At 46.8% G+C, this 5557-nt stretch overlaps 1 protein-coding gene across 1 annotated transcript in view; it reads right to left on the bottom strand.

Moving 5' to 3' along the window:
* The window catches only part of LOC105503298 (zinc finger protein 696-like), a 75721-nt gene that overhangs the window by 18415 nt on the left and 51749 nt on the right, over positions 1-5557 (bottom strand).

Below are 5557 nucleotides of genomic sequence, written 5' to 3'. Positions count from 1 at the left end.
TCCTCAGGCTGTGGGTCATCCTGCTGCCAGCCCAGCTGCTGCAAACCCTGCTGCTCCTCAGGCTGTGGGTCATCCTGCTGCCAGTCCAGCTGCTGTAAGCCCTGCTGCTCCTCAGGCTGTGGGTCATCCTGCTGCCAGTCCAGCTGCTGTAAGCCCTGCTGCTCCCAGTCTAGCTGCTGTGTCCCTGTGTGCTGCCAGTGCAAGATCTGAGGCTCTGGACTCAGGCCTCATGTGAGTCCTGCTAACCCCATATTCTGAAGCTGTGACCTGTCCTTCATCGTTGAGCCCCAAACCACTACCCAGAGTCCCTTCCTCACTACAAGATGAAGCCATATCTGGCTGCCTTTTCCTGAGGAGAGTCCACCCTATTTAATGTCCATTGTCTCTCCTAACAAATTCTCTTCCCAAGTCAACTGCAATTGCAGTTGAATCACCTCTGGTCTGCTGGCCTCGCCTTTGCTTGTCTATTCAGAGGCCCGAGCTCCTGAACCCACTTGCAGTCCTGTCTTTTCCAGCTGGAAGCCGCTGGGCATGAGTGTCCCTCCTGCAACAAGGTAGGTGTTTAAGAGACTTCCTTGGAGTCCCTTTGCAAGTCCAACACTCTGCTTTACCTTAAACGAAAAGTTGCAAACTAATAAAAAATACCATGCCGACAAACTGAAACACATATCTTGCTGACTTCTCTGTTGTTCGGTGTCATTACTGTGGCTATGGCTATTGTTTTCTTGTTCTTGTATTTCGGACTGTGTGGGTCTGACGGTGATGTTGGCGGAAGGTGCTAGGATGGGCCTGGCTGTCTCCCCTGCCTCTCATCTCCTTCCCGGCTGACCCCTCTTTCCTCAGAACCCTTCTCTTCCTAGATCTTTCCAGCTATTGATCTGATGGAGACAGGACTGTTCCTCAGACCAGGGCCACAGAAGCAGAAGAGGCTGCTGAAAACTGGGGAGTTCAGACTTGCCTCCTTTCCCTGCTCCAGACCTCTGCCATCTTCCTGCAGGAAGTTTTTGCAACCAACTTACTCTGATTGCCTTTGTTGTTACACAGCCTGTTACCTCTGTAAATAAACACTCCTAACACCAAGCCAATATTGCCTTTTAAGAATTCTGAGGGCCGGGCGCGGTGGCTCAAGCCTGTAATCTCAGCACTTTGGGAGGCCGAGACGGGCGGATCACGAGGTCAGGAGATCGAGACCATCCTGGCTAACACGGTGAAACCCCGTCTCTACTAAAAATACAAAAACTAGCCGGGTGAGGTGGCAGGCGCCTGTAGTCCCAGCTACTCGGGAGGCTGAGGCAGGAGAATGGCGTGAATCCGGAGGCGGAGCTTGCAGTGAGCAGAGATCCGGCCACTGCACTCTAGCCCGGGGGACAGAGCAAGGCTCCGCCTCAAAAAAAAAAAAAAAAAAGAATTCTGAAAGGGCTGAACTTGGTGGCTTATGCCTATAATCCCAGCACTTTGGGAGGCCAAGGCAGGCAGATCATTTGAGGTTAGGAGTTTGAGACCTGCCTGGCCAACATGGTGAAACCCTGTCTCTACTGAAAATATAAAAATTAGCTGAGTGTGGTGGCACGTGCCTGTAATCCCAGCTACTTTGGAGGCTGAGGCAGGAGAATAGCTTGAACCTGGGAGGTGGAGGTTGCGGTGAGTCGAGATTGCGCCACTGCACTCCATCCTGGGCGACAGAGCAAGACTCCGGCAAAAAAAAAAAAAAAAGCAATATTAATAGAGTTGAATTATTTCAAGTTATTTGGAAACACAGCAATTTATTGGTGGGATATGTCCTAAGCATAGAAAGAACACTAAAATAAAATTCCTAAGCTGTTTTTAGAAGTCATGGTGGCAGCAGTAGTGTGGTTGATATCCTGCTGTGAATGTTGTATGGAAAAAGCAAATGTATAAATTAGGTTGGTATCAGAACTAGAATTTTTGGTGTGGAACTGATGAGGTTAAGTAAAAACCTTGTCATCCTGAATTTGAATTAGGCATATCGATATGAAATCATGATGTATTTTATCCAAATAAAAATAGTTTTCTCCTCCACTGAAAGACTCAGAAACAATGAGCCATCCTGTAGCAGTGAACACTCCTAGCACCAAGGCTGTTGTCTTCAAATGCTATTTATTGTATCTCCCTGGAACCTGGCTTCTCTAGTGAATGGGCTGGAAGTGAACAAGGTAAATCTAGAACATCTTGTCATCCTAGAAAGCAGAGATAATAACTAAGACTAACGCAGTCACATCAAAAGAACTAAAGAGTCAGCCGGGCAAGGTGGCTCACGCCTGTAATCCCAGCACATTGGGAGGCTGAGGCGAGTGGATCACTTGAGGTCAGGAGTTGTCAGGTCACCAGCCTGACAACATGGTGAAACCCTGTCTCTACTAAATACAATAAATTAGCCAGGTGTTGTCGTGCATGCCTGTAATCCCAGCTACTTGGGAGGCTGAGGCAGGAGAATCCTTTGAACCTGGGAGGCAAAGATTGCGGTGAGCTGAGATGGTGCCATTGCACTTCAGCCTGAGCAACAAGAGCAAAACTCTGTGTGGAAAAAAAAAAAAAAAAAGGTAAGAGGCAAACCTGGAGAAACTCTCTGTAGACAGACTTAGGACAATCTGAACACCAATTTCTTAACTGGACTGATACACATCAAATATGTTTAAACTAGGAGTGAGTAATCATACACAAAAAATAATAATACAGATACAATGCAAACTATAAAACTTAGTTGCCTTTAGAGGATTCTAGGAATCAATGCATTATTTTGAAGATGACTAAGTAAAGGAAAATAATCAGGCACTTATTCTATCTCTGGTAGACAAACTTTATCTCATGGTAACAAAATTAGAGGAAGTATTGCAGTTTATAAATAAAGAAGAAATCATAGAATTAGAAACTTAGCATTTTGTAACCCCTAATGAAATAATGGGGCTACCAGATTTACTGCATGCAGCCAAATCAGTGGAAAATTTATAACCTTAAATGCATATGTTAGAGTTAAAAAGAAAAGTTTAAGCTCATTTAGCCAAAAACCTATCTATAGGACTGGCAGTGTTGCCACACAGAGCACAGAATGGGGTGGTAATTAGGGATATTTATAAGCATCCTGATTCTCCTCTCCTTCTGGGAACAGGTCAGATGGCAGGTGGTAGAGTGGCCCTTCCATGAGCCCTCTCTAAGTCAGGTGTGACCATGTGATTTGCTTGCGTCAGTGGGAAGAAGTCTGAAGCACCTGCTGCAGTTTTCTGAATTCTCTGTTTCTTCTCCTACCATGACCACTAATGTTCCAAGCAGTGGCTGCTGCTTCCGACTGAGTCCCAGAGTGACGAAGCACAGAGCAGAGTCACCAGCTGACGTGCAGTGGCCTGCGATGTGAACAAGAAGCAAGCCTGTGTCGTGTGAAGTCACTGAAACGTGGGGGTGGCTTGTTTGGGCAGCATAACTGGTCCATCCTGGCTGACCCAGAAACCGACCAGAGCAAAAACATGGCATTGAGACCTCGGTTTATTGGTCAGGAGGTGGGTGGGAAGGACAGTTATCAGAGGCAAGAAAGGTAGTTATTATGGATTTGGTAAGACTGTCCCAGATCGTGTATCCCTGAGGGAAGAGTTCAGAAGACACAATGCCCCTTCTGCGTGGGTTGTTGTGGCTGCATTTATCAAAACCTCACAAGAACAGGGTGAGCTGGAAAGAACCGGCTGGTTTTGCCAGCCAGGAGGAAAGTTCTAGAAAGCCTGGAGAAATCTGGGGAGCTACAGAGTTCTCAGTTCTGCCTGGTAAATGATAACACTTAGAAGGCCTTTGAGCAGCAAAGGACAATTAAAGCTGAAATGAAAGGAACCCTCTTTAAGGGTACACTTTGATGAGATTCCATGAAGGTGGACCACACTGCAGGTAGGGAGTTGGTGGCTGCATCCAGCCTGGCCAGTGGGGCGAGAGGGGCTGCTGTGGGGTCAGTGGGTCCAGAAGAAGATGCTGGAAACTTCTCCCTCCATGGCTCACTGGGCGTTCTCTTTGCTTGGCCTGTGGCTCCCGTGGGTAAATTCATGTCTTGGTATGTGATGAAGAGATTTCTCCAGGGAGGAAGGGGAGGTGTTTGGCCCAGGAAGGACCCAGTGACCTGCAGATCAAAGACGGCCTCCCTACCTCAGTAACGGGCACCAGAGAAAAGCCTGCTGCCAGCCATCCATTGGAAATAGGCCCAACAGAACCAATGCTGTCTATGCTTGGGGTATGGGGGGTAGAAGAGAAAGCAAAAGAAAACCAAAACCTTCCTTAATAATGAACAGCTGACACGTGATAGTTAGCAAGATGTAGGACACAGTTGTAACTCTCCATGAAATCAACAAAGAGAAAATCTAATGTTGGATATTTCATGCATAATTTTTTGATAAAATCATAGGATTGCCTGCTGCAACATCCTTCATTTCACAGTTGACCATTACAGAATGATGCTGAAGGGAGTCACATTGCAAAAACAACTGAGCTCCTTCTCATCCTTCACGAACGCCTGTCTTTGAGGTCAACTTACCCCGTTGGGAAGCCCCTATCTTTTCTCCTTGGCCAGCTTCTCTTTCAGGGTGAACTGCCTGATCTTCACTGCGGTGGCCTTGCCTGGCTCCCACCAGAGGTTCTCCAACGTCACTTTCATCGACATCACAGAATCCTACATTTCTTTTTTTGCAAGCATTGCAATTTTACTTACAATTTGCATTGTAAATACGACTGTGGAAAATTTATTTAGGAGAGCTGGTTCTCCAAAGACATGAAAGAGATCTGGGAGGGGGTGTGTGGGAATAAGTGATATCATTAAGTAAATGGGCTGCTTGAGTGGAGAACACTTTCAGAAGTGGTCAGCCTGGGCTGAGCATGGTGGCTCACTCCTGTAATCCCAGTTCTTTGGGAGGTTAAGGAAGAAGGAACACTTTAGCTCAGGAGTTCAAGACAAGCCTGGGTGACATAGCAAGACCCTGTCTCTACAGAAAAATTAAAAAAAAATTAGCTGGGCATGGTGGTGCACACCTGCATTTCTAGCTAATGGGGAGGCTGAGGTGGAAGAATCTCTTGAGCCTGGGAGGTTGAGGCTGCAGCGAGCTATGATTGCACCACCACACTCCAGCCTGGGTGACAGAGTGAGACCCTATCTCAAATAAATAAATAAATAAATAAAAGACACGGTCAGCTTGTTTACTTGTTTATGATTATTTTCTTTTTTTCTTTCTTCTTCCTCTTTTTTTTTTTTCAATAGAGGTAGAGTCTCATTGTGTTGCCCAGGCTGGTCTTGAACTCCTGGGCTCAAGGGATCCTCCTGCCTCAGTCTCTCGAGTAGTTGGTACTACAGGCATGCACCACTGCTGCTAGTGAATATTTTCAAAACCTGATGGTTTCCCGCCCCCCAGGAATCTTGGATAATGAGCATAGGGAGACCCTGCATGGAGCCTAGAGATGCTGGCTGGGTGTGGCGTGGCCACCAAGGGAGCATCTTAGCATGAATCTCTGGTCAGAGTGATCGGGGAACCAGATTCAGTCCTGAAGCAAGCAGGGGATACCGTCAGCTCACAGA

The sequence above is a fragment of the Colobus angolensis genome, unplaced genomic scaffold, assembly GCF_000951035.1.
Source record: "Colobus angolensis palliatus isolate OR3802 unplaced genomic scaffold, Cang.pa_1.0 Scaffold84, whole genome shotgun sequence".
NCBI lineage: Eukaryota > Metazoa > Chordata > Mammalia > Primates > Cercopithecidae > Colobus > Colobus angolensis.
The sequence above is the reverse complement of the archived record's forward strand: the minus strand, read 5'-3'. Positions and strand labels throughout refer to the sequence as shown.